Source organism: Pelophylax lessonae, assembly GCF_965119305.1.
Source record: "Pelophylax lessonae genome assembly, chromosome: 12".
NCBI lineage: Eukaryota > Metazoa > Chordata > Amphibia > Anura > Ranidae > Pelophylax > Pelophylax lessonae.
Window position 1 is genome coordinate 171,690,017 of NC_138779.1, and position 14,724 is coordinate 171,704,740.

Sequence of the window (14,724 nt, forward strand, 5' to 3'; positions counted from 1 at the left end):
GAGGGTGCACTATTATTCACGTCCTCTATCACCTGTCCTACCTGCTTGTCCTATAGTTGTTGTAAAAGACAAACTTGGGCAATAAAATTGAGTTTTAGCTTTCCCCTTAGTTTTTAGCTTTAAGATAAAGATTACATTTTGAAAATAATAATTTAAATAGTTTGAGTATATTAGGTAGCCAGAGAAATATATGATTGTATATGATGTTCCCTATGTTTCAGCACAGGACATTTTAGAAGCCGGAACGTTTCTCCACACCCCAGAGCTGGCGGGAGGAAAAAGATGTAACACCAGCCGGCCGTAGAGTGCGGAAGTGAGCAGCTGATGCGGTGGAGGAGGTGTGTGAGCAGTGCTGGATGGGTGGGAGGGATTGTATTATTATGGGATGGCGTCTCTTGTACTGGTTCCCTGTATATAGAGTTGTACGGTCACTGCGGAATTATCTGTATTAGATTGAAGTATATGTGGGGGGTGGGGTATGCGGTCTATCTCTGTACTGTGCTATTTCCTGGATTGTTCTATTTCCTTTCTTCTCGGAATGGAGCTCCCGCCTAACAGACAGCGCTCTGACACTGCATATATTAAAGTAGAATTTAAGGCAAAAGGTTTTATTTTTTTTATAGGGTAAAGGAGGGTCGTAACCCCTGTAAGGCATATTTTTGCCACCGGTGTCACGTAGGGGAGATTGTTCTTCACTTCCTGTACCATAGCCACAACAGGAAGTGCCTCCAAAGTAAGGAACATTGTAGGATCACCAGAACTAGTGTCCCCGTTTTAAGATTTCCCTTGAATTCCTGTTCTGGTGACAACCTAAAATTCAGGATTTTTCTTTCACTTTTGATGATAACTGTAAACAGGACAAACAGAGAGTGTGACTCTCCCTAACAGGGGCACAGAAGGCAATAAAGCATGACAGGAGATCGAATCCCTCTCCAATCCACTCCAAACCTAAAAAGATGCCTGTAGTTACTTTAATGGGAATCTTGCAAGAAAACTAATGACAAACAGCCGTTATTGCAGGCTTAATCAAATCCAGCAAAACCTAAACCTTAACCTCCCTGGCGGTATTCCGAGTGTGACTCAGGGTTAATTTTCAGAACCAAAAGCGGTAACCCCGAGCCACACTCAGGATTACCCCAGAATGTTACCTTCCCTGCGATCCCCCGCCGTCCTCCAGCCTTCTTCCCACTCTCTCCCTGCTCTGTGCATGGCCGATGCCGGAACTTGCCTTCTGGTTCATTCCCCTGCAAGCGTTGCGACGCAGGGGGAGGAACCGGCGGCAAATTCAAAAATGTAAATACACAAAATGACATGATAGAAAGCTGTGATCCTAATGGATTACACTGTATCATAGCATTTCACCACAGGATTTCACCTGGTGACTTTTCCAGTGCCCTGCCTGTGCTTTTCCAGTTCTTTGTGCCTGGAAAATTGAGAACGACCATGGCATCCAAAAAGCGATCTTTTTGCGCAAAAGTGCTTTTAGACGAACTGGAAAACAGCGACAGCGAAACAGAGTTACTTGAAGAACTGAGCGATAGCGATTCCTGGGAAAATTCGCCATCAGGTATGGAAAGTGACGACAGCGACGATTCTGATGTCTCTTTCTGGCACATCGCTCCGTAGGAAATTCTGAAGAATCATTTGATATACTTCCCAAATTCCACAAGCTATGTGCCAGAAAGAGACGTCAGAATCATCGCTGTCGTCACTTTCCGTACCTGATGACGAATTTTCCCAGGAATCGCTATCGCTCAGTTCTTCAAGTAACTCCGTCTTGCTGTCGCATTTTTCCAGTTCCTCTAAAAGCGCTTTTGTGCAAAAAGAACGCTTTTTGGACGCCATGGTCGTTCTCAATTTTCCAGGCACAAAGAACTGGAAAAGTCACCAGGTGCAATCCTGTGGTGAAATGGGATGATACAGTGTAATTCTTTAGGATCACAGCTTTGTAGCATATCGTTAGTGTATTTACACTTTTGAATTTGCCGCCGGTTCCACCCCCCTGCGTTGCAATGCTCACAGGGAGGGAACCAGAAGGCAAGTGCCGGCAATGGGCCATGCACAGAGCGGGGAGAGACTGTCAGAATGACGGGGAGGATGGAGGGGGATCGCAGGGAAGGTGAGTAACTTTCTGGGGTAATCCCGAGTGTGGCACCGCCAGAGAGGTTAAAACCTGTGTCCAGGAGTTGATATTATGCCTCCCAACCATGTTTACTACCCTCTAAAAAGCAATCCACTATGGGTCACTTTTGAGGGCTGCGGCAATTCTAGCCAGAAGTGTAAAAATGCTTTAACTTAAATCAAGCCCTGATCTAGCTCTTTTATCTTTTTTTTTTTTCCTGCACACAGGCATTTGTTTTTCCTTTTATACTTTTCTCTGGCTAGTACAAAAAGATACAATGTTTAGAAGATAGAGTCTATCTTCTAAGCATTGTATCTTTTTGTCCTAGCCAGAGAAAAATATAAAAAGAAAACAACAATGTCTGTGTGTAGGAAAAAAAAAAAAAAAAAAAAAGTTAAAAAGAGCTAGATCAGGGCTTGATTTAAAGAGGAAGTAAACCCTCCTCTGCAAGCTGTACCTATAGGTAAGTCTATGATAAGGCTTACCTATAGGTACTGTAAATATCTCCTAAACATGTACCATTTAGGAGATATTTACCTTACATGCAGCCAGTGACGTCACTGGCTCATGCGCTCTGAAGGAACGGCCGCTGGTGCCGTTCCTTCAGAGCTCCGTGCCGTGACCGTCGGCCCCCACGCGTGTGCGCGGGAGTGACGTCACCGCGGCTCCGTCCAATCAGATGGCCGGATGCCGCGATCCCGGAAGACGGGCGACTGAACATGTCGCCCGTCATACAGGTGAGTAAGCGGCACGGCGGGGGCTCGTTGTAAGGTAAGTATCTCATAATGAGCTAGTATGTGATGCACACTAGCTCATTATGTGTTTGTCTTTCAGGTTGTAAAAAAAAAAAAGTTAAACGAGTTTACAACCTCTTTAAGTTAAAGCTTTTTTACACTTTTGGCTGGAATTGCCGCAAGGACGGGTTTTACGGAGTATGATCATTGTGATAGCCAGTCACAAGCTGTCACAGTGATTATGTGATCGGGGGGCTATTCCACTCACCTCCTGATCATTAGTATGAAGCCAGGAGCTCTGTGTTGGCAGCACAAACATAGGTGTGTATATACACTATATTACCAAAAGTATTGAAACAACAGCCGCACTTTAATTTAATGGCATCCCAGTCTTAGTCCGTAGGGTTCAATATTGAGTTGGCCCACTCTTTGCAGCTATAACAGCTTCAACTCTTCTGGGAAGGCTGTCCACAAGGTTTAGGAATGTTTGACCATTCTTCCAGAAGCACATTTGTGAGGTCAGGCACTCATGTTTGTGACAAAGGCTCACAGTCTGCTCTCTAAATAATCCCAAAGGTGTTCTATCGGGTTGAGGTCAGGACTCTGTGCAGGCCAGTCAAGTTCCTCTACCCCAAACTCGCTCATCCATGTCTTTATGGACCCTGCTTTGTGCACTGGTCCAAATCATTTGGTGAAGGAGGGATTATACTGTGGGGTTGTCTTTCAGGGGTTGTGCTTGGCCCCTTAGTTCCAGTGAAGGGAACTCTTAAGGCGTCCATATACCAGGGCATTTTAGACAATTTCATGCTCCCAACTTTGTGGGAACAATTTGGGGATGGCCCCTTCCTTTTCCCAACATGACTGCACACCAGTGCACAAGGCAAGGTCCATGAAGACCCATCTCAATGATGCTGCTTATATGTGTGACGCTGGAGGTAACAGGTTAACAGTCTCTGGTGCTTTTCCACTACTTTGTCTCCTATATTAAAATCAATAGAGATTCGTCATCTATCACAATTGTATCATCCTTGCATAAGCACGCTAAAGCTGAAGTTTGGGGAAAATTTTATTTTAGATGGTTGCTGCATAGTATAAAAATACCTTGCTGGCAGCTGGCTCCTACACCCAGCACAGTTGATGTGGCAATGTGAGAGGTGACTATGGCATCAAATGCTTCACATTCCCACCTCCTCTGTTTGTTCATTCACAAAAAGCCTTGCATCTTTTTTTCACAGAAAATAAAGTTTTCTGTGAATGGGGGAGGAGAGAGGAAGGGTGGATGGTTGACAGGATCTTCCCTTGTCCCTTCACATAACACCTTACATTCTGTAAAAAGAATACCATGCTTTATGTGAATGGAAGAAGGTAGAGGAATGGGAGGGTGAATGACCTAGGATAGTATTAGAGGAGAGATCATGTGGCATTTTTGTCCCTCCATGGAGAGAGCAGGAATGTGACTGAAGCCCTTGCTTTTTTGTGCAATTTATCTGCAAAGGATTAAAACGCTCACAAGATGTGAAGTGGAAGATCGCTCATCATAGGAATAAACAGCATCGGCCGCTCATCTCCATCCCGCAGATACTGCCAAAGGATCCTGACAGCTGTTGGTGTTGACGTCACATGTGCCTGTGCGTTCCACGCATGTTTGCTTGGATTTCCTGGCTTCCACTGGACTTCTATGCACATACAACACCGTCCACAGCTGTCAGGATCCTTTGGTGGTACCTGCGGGATGGAGATGAGCGGCCAATGCTGTTTATTTATTTGATGAGCAATCTTCCACTTCACATCTTTTGACTGTTTTTTAACTTTTTGCCAATAAATTGCTTTTCATTTTCGTTCATAGATGGACACAGCTCTTCATCTTCATGACCGTAGGGTAGGGCTGCACAATATTGAAAAAAAAATCACAGGGCTCAAAATTTTAAGTCCTGAGCTACTAGCCAGGCCTTAAGTGTTACTCGCCACCAGTTGCCCCACCTTACTCCTACCCTGCCCCGCCCCTAATTCCGCCCCTAAACATGCCTTGATAAATTATCTCATAGAATGACACTGTTAAATGTTTTTGCATTAATGTAGAAGTTCTAAAAATAAATATTTAATGCCACCCCCCCTGTGCCCATCAATGCTGCCCCCCTGTGCCCATCAATGCAACCTCACCTGTGCCCATCAATGCAACCTCACCTGTGCCCATCAATGCAGCCTCACCCGTGCCTGTCAATGCAGCCTCACCCGTGCCTGTCAATGCAGCCTCACCCGTGCCTGTCAATGCAGCCTCACCCGTGCCTGTCAATGCAGCCTCACCCGTGCCTGTCAATGCAGCCTCACCCGTGCCTGTCAATGCAGCCTCACCCGTGCCTGTCAATGCAGCCTCACCCGTGCCTGTCAATGCAGCCTCACCTGTGCCTGTCAATGCAACCTCACAAGTGCCTGTCAATGCAACCTCATTCATACCTGTCAATGCAACCCCACCCATGCCCGTCAATGCAGCTTTACCCATGCCTATCACTGCAGCTTTACCTAAGCCCATCAATACAGCTTCACCTGTGCCTGTCAATGCAGCTTTACCTGTGCCCTTCAATGCAGCTTCACCTGTTGCCCTTCAATGCAGCTTCACCTGTTGCCCTTCAATGCAGCTTCACCTGTTGCCCTTCAATGCAGCTTCACCTGTTGCCCTTCAATGCAGCTTCACCTGTTGCCCTTCAATGCAGCTTCACCTGTTGCCCTTCAATGCAGCTTCACCTGTTGCCCTTCAATGCAGCTTCACCTGTTGCCCTTCAATGCAGCTTCACCTGTTGCCCTTCAATGCAGCTTCACCTGTTGCCCTTCAATGCAGCTTCACCTGTTGCCCTTCAATGCAGCTTCACCTGTTGCCCTTCAATGCAGCTTCACCTGTTGCCCTTCAATGCAGCTTCACCTGTTGCCCTTCAATGCAGCTTTACCTGTTGCCCTTCAATGCAGCTTTACCTGTTGCCCTTCAATGCAGCTTTACCTGTTGCCCTTCAATGCAGCTTTACCTGTTGCCCTTCAATGCAGCTTTACCTGTTGCCCTTCAATGCAGCTTTACCTGTTGCCCTTCAATGCAGCTTTACCTGTTGCCCTTCAATGCAGCTTTACCTGTTGCCCTTCAATGCAGCTTTACCTGTGCCATCAATGCAGCTTTACCTGTTGCCCTTCAATGCAGCTTTACCTGTGCCATCAATGCAGCTTTACCTGTGCCCTTCAATGCAGCTTTACCTGTGCCCTTCAATGCAGCTTTACCTGTGCTCTTCAATGCAGCTTTACCTGTGCCCTTCAATGCAGCTTTACCTGTGCCCTTCAATGCAGCTTTACCTGTGCCCATCAATGCAGCTTTACCTGTGCCCATCAATGCAGCTTTACCTGTGCCCATCAATGCAGCTTTACCTGTGCCCATCAATGCAGCTTTACCTGTGCCATTCAATGCAGCTTTACCTGTGCCATTCAATGCAGCTTTACCTGTGCCATTCAATGCAGCTTTACCTGTGCCATTCAATGCAGCTTTACCTGTGCCCTTCAATGCAGCTTTACCTGTGCCCTTCAATGCAGCTTCACCTGTGCCCTTCAATGCAGCTTCACCTGTGCCCTTCAATGCAGCTTCACCTGTGCCCTTTAATGCAGCTTCACCTGTGCCCTTTAATGCAGCTTCACCTGTGCCCTTTAATGCAGCTTCACCTGTGCCCTTCAATGCAGCTTCACCTGTGCCCTTCAATGCAGCTTCACCTGTTGCCCTTCAATGCAGCTTCACCTGTTGCCCTTCAATGCAGCTTTACCTGTTGCCCTTCAATGCAGCTTTACCTGTGCCATTCAATGCAGCTTTACCTGTTGCCCTTCAATGCAGCTTCACCTGTTGCCCTTCAATGCAGCTTTACCTGTTGCCCTTCAATGCAGCTTTACCTGTTGCCCTTCAATGCAGCTTTACCTGTTGCCCTTCAATGCAGCTTTACCTGTTGCCCTTCAATGCAGCTTTACCTGTGCCATCAATGCAGCTTTACCTGTTGCCCTTCAATGCAGCTTTACCTGTGCCATCAATGCAGCTTTACCTGTGCCCTTCAATGCAGCTTTACCTGTGCCCTTCAATGCAGCTTTACCTGTGCTCTTCAATGCAGCTTTACCTGTGCCCTTCAATGCAGCTTTACCTGTGCCCTTCAATGCAGCTTTACCTGTGCCCATCAATGCAGCTTTACCTGTGCCCATCAATGCAGCTTTACCTGTGCCCATCAATGCAGCTTTACCTGTGCCATTCAATGCAGCTTTACCTGTGCCATTCAATGCAGCTTTACCTGTGCCATTCAATGCAGCTTTACCTGTGCCATTCAATGCAGCTTTACCTGTGCCATTCAATGCAGCTTTACCTGTGCCCTTCAATGCAGCTTTACCTGTGCCCTTCAATGCAGCTTCACCTGTGCCCTTCAATGCAGCTTCACCTGTGCCCTTCAATGCAGCTTCACCTGTGCCCTTTAATGCAGCTTCACCTGTGCCCTTTAATGCAGCTTCACCTGTGCCCTTTAATGCAGCTTCACCTGTGCCCTTCAATGCAGCTTCACCTGTGCCCTTCAATGCAGCTTCACCTGTGCCCTTCAATGCAGCTTTAACTGTGCCATCAATGCAGCTTTACCTGGGCCCAATAACGCAGCTTCACTTGTGCCTGTCAATGCACTGACCAGTGCAGAAAAGAGAGGAGAGGAAGAGGAAATCTGGCCGGATAATCACAAAGCAGGATCGTCCCGCTGTAACGGCTTTAATTTGAATGGCCGGGCACTCGCCGACACACACAGTCTCGCCTTCTGGCCCGACTCCTTTGATAGACGTCACACGTCCTGGTTGGCCAGGTGTTCTGTCTATCAAAGAAGCCAGGCTAGGGGGCGGGACTGTGTGTCGGCGAGCGCCCGGCAATTACAATTAATGCTGTTACAGCGGAATGATCCCCGCTCTATGGTAATCCCGTCCCTCGGCTTTCCTCTTCGACTCCCGGAGCAGCCCCGCGCTTGCCCTAAATAATTTTCCACTCGCAAAATGCGAGTAGGCGAGTGGAAAATTTGAGGGCTGAAATCACATTGCGATATTTTTTTTCCCACGATATACAGTGGGTACGGAAAGTATTCAGACCCCCTTAAATTTTTCACTCTTTGTTATATTGCAGCCATTTGCTAAAATCATTTAGGTTCATTCTTCTTCCTCATGAATGTACACATAGCAGCCCATACTGACAGAAAAACACAGAATTGTTGACATTGTTGCAGATTTATTAAAAAAGAAAAACTGAAATATCACATGGTCCTAAGTATTCAGACCCTTTGCTCAGTATTTAGTAGAAGCCCCCTTTTGATCTAATACAGCCAGGAGTCTTTTTGGGAAAGATGCAACAAGTCTTTCACACCTGGATTTGGGGATCCTCTGCCATTCCTCCTTGCAGATCCTCTCCAGTTCTGTCAGGTTGGATGGTAAACGTTGGTGGACAGCCATTTTTAGGTCTCTCCAGAGATGCTCAATTGGGTTTAAGTCAGGGCTCTGGCTGGGCCATTCAAGAACAGTCACGGAGTTGTTGTGAAGCCACTCCTTCGTTATTTTAGCTGTGTGCTTAGGGTCATTGTCTTGTTGGAAGGTAAACCTTCGGCCCAGTCTGAGGTCCAGAGCACTCTGGAGAAGGTTTTTGTCCAGGATATTCCTGTACTTGGCCGCATTCATCTTTCCCTCGATTGCAACCAGTCGTCCTGTCCCTGCAGCTGAAAAACACCCCCACAGCATGATGCTGCCACCACCATGCTTCACTGTTGGGACTGTATTGGACAGGTGATGAGCACTGCCTGGTTTTCTCCACCCATACCGCTTAGAATTAAGGCCAGAAAGTTCTATTTTGGTCTCATCAGACCAGAGAATCTTATTTCTCACCATCTTGGAGTCCTTCAGGTGTTTTTTAGCAAACTCCATGCGGGCTTTCATGTGTCTTACACTGAGGAGAGGCTTCCGTCGGGCCACTCTGCCATAAAGCCCCGACTGGTGGAGGGCTGCAGTGATGGTTGACTTTCTACAACTTTCTCCCATCTCCTGACTGCATCTCTGGAGCTCAGCCACAGTGATCTTTGGGTTCTTCTTTACCTCTCTCACCAAGGCTCTTCTCCGCTCAGTTTGGCCGGACGGCCAGCTCTAGGAAGGGTTCTGATCGTCCCAAACGTCTTCCATTTGAGGATTATGGAGGCCACTGTGCTCTTAGGAACCTTAAGTGCAGCAGAAATCTTTTTGTAACCTTGGCCAGATCTGTGCCTTGCCACAATTCTGTCTCTGAGCTCTTCAGGCAGTTCCTTTGACCTCATGATTCTCATTTGCTCTGACATGCATTGTGATCTGGAAGGTCTTATATAGACAGGTGTGTGGCTTTCCTAATCAAGTCCAATCAGTATAATCAAACACAGCTGGACTCAAATGAAGGTGTAGAACCATCTCAAGGATGATCAGAAGAAATGGAAAGCACCTGAGTTAAATATATGAGTGTCACAGCAAAGGGTCTGAATACTTAGGACCATGTGATATTTCAGTTTTTCTTTTTTAATAAATCTGCAACAATTCTGTGTTTTTCTGTCAGTATGGGGTGCTATGTGTACATTCATGAAGAAGAAGAAGAATGAACTTAAATGATTTTAGCAAATGGCTGCAATATAACAAAGAGTGAAAAATTTAAGGGGGTCTGAATACTTTCCGTACCCACTGTATATTGCAATATTTTTTTGCGGCGGATCCTCTTCGTCGCGCATTTTTAGTAGTGATGAATGTTGTGAATGTTGGCTGTGACTGAGCGGTGAGTGCCATGAGCAGTGGCACAGCAAATCAATCACGTGTGACTGTGTACTGTGCAGGCACGCGGAACGTGCAGCCTTCTGACCATACAGGGTTAACCACTTGCCGACCGCCGCACGACTATCTACGTCGGCGGTCAGCCCCTCACAGGCAAACTAACGTAGGGCTACGTTGTTTGCTTGTGAGGGTCTAGGGAGCGAGCGCGCGCCCCCCGGGGCGCGCTCCCGCTCCCGCGTGGTCACGGACCCCCCCGCGCGTGTGACCAGCGGACCCGATGTCCGCCGGTCACTCGGCGATCGTCGGGGGAGAGGGAGAATGTCAGGCAGCCTGTGTAAACAAACTGCCTGTCATTCTCCTCGCTGCAAAGACACTGATAAAACGGATCTGGTATGTAGATCCGTTGATCAGTGTCCTTACAGCTAGAGCCACAGCCAATCACAGTAGAAACCACGCCCCTAGGGACACACACAGCCCCTCCCTTCCAAATAAAGTTAACCCCTTCACTACCAGTGTATTTTTACAGTAACAGTGCATATGTATAGCACTGATTACTGTAGAAATGTCACTGGTAACCCCAAAAGTGTCAAAAATGTCAGTCAAGGGTCCGATCTGTCCGCCGCAATGTCGCAGTACCGCAAAAAAAATCGCAGATCGCCGCCATTACGCGTTAAAAAAAAAAACAACAAAAATGACAAAAATCTTTCCCTTTGTTAGTAAACGCGATAACTTTTGCGCAAACCAATCAAAATACGCTTTTTGCGATTTTTTTTACCAAACATAGGTAGCATAAAATAAATTGGCCGAAAATTTTTAAAAATTTTGATTTTTACATTTTTTTTGGGGGGAATTTCATATAAAAAAATGTGAAAAATATTGCTATTTTTGCAAAATTGACGCTCTTTTTTTGTTTATAGCGCGTGATCAAAAAATCGCACAGGTGATCAAATACCACCAAAAGAAAGCTCTGTTTGTGGGAAAAAAAGGACGTCAAATTCGTTTAGGTACAGCGTCGCACGACCGCGCAATTGTGCGTTAAATTCACGCAGTGCCGAATCGCAAAATACCCCCTGGTCGGAATGGGGGTAAAATCTTCCGGGGCTTAAGTGGTTAAGGTAATATAGGGCAGTACTGCAGCCTTTTGATTGTAACATTGGGGTGCGGCACTGGTGATGGGGATGGGGGCGCCGCCAGTGCCCAAAACGATCACTCCTTGAGGGGGATGGGCCTGGTGGGAACACCTGTCTGGGCCCCCCTCCTTGTTGTGAACTATTTTCCAGCCTCGGGACTCCCCGCACCCCGGGATCTGCGTGGCCGCCATTTTCTTGTAGCCTGGTTAGCTACTGATCGGTGGCCATGTTTGTGTAGCCTCAGCGGCCATTTTCCTATAGTTTCCCATTGAAAATAGCGGCGGCCATGTTTTTGGAGCTCAGATGGGCGGTGATTTGGCGGTGGGGAGTCCTCGACCTCTAGTGCTAATAGCCAGAGGTCTATTTTACTGATCGCCGCGTGCGGTGCAGCGCTTCCTGTGAGCTGTCCGGTGGTGGTGAGTGCCTGTGGCTCCCTCTCCCTCTTGCTGCTATACAGCGTTAGTGCTGTGCTGGGCTCTGTGGTGTGGACAGCGCGATGGGGTGTCCCTTACAGTGTGTTTTTTTTTACACTTGTGGTGCAGTTTTCCCTCTCCATCATGGAGTCACTGAAACACGTTTCACCACCTGATCCACTCTCGGAGGATGCGGGGCCCTCCTGGGCCCCACAACTGGCTGCACTGACGGGGGTCCTGGAGTCCTTGGTGTCCAAAGTGGATTTGGTCCTGGGCAAACGGGCTACCAAAAAGTGTCCCCTGCCTTTACCTGCTTCCTCTGTCTCTTCAGATCCAGGGTCTGATTTGGCCACCGCGGATGCCAGTTACCCTTCGGGGTCTGCGTTCACGCACCCTGCATGCTCAGATAGTGAGGATGATTCCTCTGTTCCTCTATCCGCACATAAGAAGGCGCTAGTGGATGCACTGATAGTATCAGTGTGGGAAACCTTACATTTGGAAGATGCGACTGATGCAGCATCAGAGGCATGAGTCCCCTTTGGCACCCACAAGTCCTTCACAGCAGCAAGGGTGTCCCCTTTCCCGCCTTCTTTGACGATATTGTCTCAAAACAGTGGGGGTCCCCAAAACGCGCCCTTGCTTTCTAGACTGTCTGTCTCCGCAGTGGTGAAATGCTTGTCCACGGACCAGGCTCTGTTTGGAGCTTCCTTGGATGACATCATCAAAGGCCTCACAGGGGAAAAGTGTACTCTTCTTCCTCAGGCTTCCAAGGGTAAGGAGTCCCGTGGCAGGGGCTTTTTAGTTTCTCAGGACAAGGGATCAAAACCTTTCAGGGTCTCCAATGGGGGTTCCAAGAAGTCCAAGATGTCTTGGTCGCGAGCAACCTAGAGCGGGATCTGCCAGGCCTGTGGACAAAAACTCTGCGTGAAGGGGCGCCCTCACCCCTATCAGGGGTGGAGGGACGTCTTCACTGTTTTCCGGACCCGTGGACCTTCCTAATTCAGGACAAGTGTGTCCACAAAGTAATTCTGGCCGCAAGATAGAGCTTTGATCATACCCGCTGGCAAGGTTCTTTCCTTCCAACCTGCACTTATCCCCAGATCGCCTACAGGATCTCTAGGAGGCAGTGTAAGACTTGTTATCTCAAGGAGTGATTGTCCAGGTTCCCATGTCAGAACACTTTCAAGGTTTAGATTCAAACCTGTTTACGGTTCCCAGGAAGGAGGGCAAGGTGCGTCCAATTCTGGACCTCAAGGCGCTGAACTGCTTTGTGCGGGTGCAGAAGGTTTGAATGGAGTCCATTCGCACGGTGGTAGCATCCCTACATCAGGGGGACTTTCTTGCATTCATCGACATCAAGGACACTTACCTTCAGATCCCCATTTGTATTGCCCATCAGCGCTTCCTCCACTTTTCTGTGGGCAAGGTTCTAAAATTACTGCGTCAGCGGGGGATCACGATACTGGTGTACCTGGAAGGTCTGCTTTTGCAAGCAGAGTCTTCGACTGCCCTGTTGGACAACTTGGAGATCACTCTGCAAACGCTGAGGGAGCTCGGTTGGATTCTGAATCTCCAGAAGTCTGCTCTGGTTCCGTCCGCGAGCCAGGAATATTTGGGACTGACTCTGGACTCAGCCTCGGTCAGAGTGTTTCTCTCTCTGGAAAAACTTCAGAAGTTGCAGGAGGTGATATGGCTTCTTCTGTCCAGCAAATAGTCATATCTTCGGACTTGCATGCGGATGCTGGTCCTGATGGTGTCTACCTTCTGAGGAAGTTCCGTTTGCACAGTTCCACACAAGAAAGGAGATTCTGGTGAATCCTTGGTCTCTGGACAATCTGATCATGTTGAGCCAGAGAACAAGGGGGTCCCTGGTTTGGTGTCTTCGCTCTCCGGCACTTCAGGGAAAATCCTTTCTTCACCTGGACTGGACAGTTGTCACCACGGATGCCAGCCTATTCAATCAGATAATGCCATGGCCGTGGCCTATGTCAATCACCAAGGGGGCACGAAAAGTGTTCTGGCAGCTTGGGAAATAGCCGGCATTCTAGAGTGGGCAGACCGATTCGTTCCAGCCCTCTCTGCTGTACACATTCAAGGGGTGGAAAATATGCAGGCGGACTATCTCAGTCGACAGGCATTGGACCAGGAACAATGGTCACTTCATCCAGAGGTGTTCAGTCAGTTGGAGGTGGAGGACTCCCGAGGTGGACCTGTTGGTCTCTCGCCTCAACAGGAAAGTTCAGAGGTTTGTGGCACGGTCTCGAGACCCTCTAGCCGATGCCACAGACGCCCTAGTGGCTCCCTGGAGTCATTATCGTCTGCTATACGCCTTTCCTCCTCTCAAGCTTCTGCCACGACTCCTGCGCAGGATCGAGGCAGAAGGGATTCCAGTCATTCTAGTAGCTCCAGACTAGCCTTGCCGGTCTTGGTACACCGACCTGCTGGTCGCTGATGTTCCTTGGAGACTCCCCCTCAGGGAAGATCTGCTGTCTCAAGGACTGATCTTCCATCCTGCTTTACAGTTGCTGGATTTGACGGCCTGGCTGTTGAAAGCCAGGTGCTGAAGGATAAAGGGTTGTCTAAATCAGTGATTCCTATGCTTTTCAAAGCTAGAAAATCTACTTCCAGGAAGATTTAACATTGTACTTGGAAGACATACATTGCGTGGTGTGAGTCTCTCTTGGGGTTCACCCTCGCTCCTTTTCGGAGACTCGGATCTTGGCTTTCCTCCTGGTCTTGAGTACCATCAAGGGCCAGGTCTCGGCCTTGGCGATTTTCTTTCAACATCCGTTGGCCTCACACTCCTTGGTGTGTAATTTTCTCCAGGGAGTGAGACACTTGGCTCCCCTGGTGTGGTCTCCATTGCCACCGTGGGACCTCAATTTGGTGTTGTCAGTTCTTCAGAAACCTCCCTTTGAGAATATTCAGGAGATTCCCCTGCTTACGTTGTCCCAGAAGGTGGCCTTTTTGTTGGCTATTACTTCGGCGCATAGGGTGTCTGAGCTGGCAGCGCTGTCTTGCCGTTCACCTTATCTAGTTGTTCACGGGGAAAAGGTGGTTCTTCGACCATGTCCATTAGGCCTGCACGATATTGGAAAAAAAATATATTGCGATATTTTTTTTTCAACGATATATATTGCGATATTGAGGGACCCGTCAATCCAGCCTTTCTGACCATAATGTATGTTACTGTAGGGAATGGGATTCAGTGCACACTGCAGCCTTCTACCATAGGGTTAATGTTACTGACACTGTAGGGATTGGGAAGGATTCTGGGAATGGAAATCAGGAAGCATGCAGGCAGCCTTCTAAATTTTAATTGCAGATACAGGGCACTGGGCAGGTCAGGGTTAATATGGTAAAATCAATTAGTGACATGTCAGTGAGGCGGAGGGGCGCTATGGCTGATCCAGCGGTATTATAAGACTTAGCTAATATAATGTCATTCTACACACTATAAAGCCATCCCGTCTGGATCTGTGTTTTTCTTTTAACAAAAAACGTATGGCTTCTTT

The 14,724-nt window shown here is 48.0% G+C and overlaps 1 protein-coding gene across 1 annotated transcript in view; it reads left to right on the plus strand.

Annotated features, from left to right (window-relative positions):
- Nucleotides 1-262: 262 nt before the first annotated feature.
- The window catches only part of PNKP (polynucleotide kinase 3'-phosphatase), a 213,542-nt gene continuing 199,080 nt past the window's right edge, over nucleotides 263-14,724 (plus strand). Inside the window, exon 1 of the mRNA XM_082273922.1 lies at nucleotides 263-338. The gene's annotated coding sequence lies outside the window, so the exon portion shown is untranslated. The remainder of the gene's footprint in view (nucleotides 339-14,724) is intronic.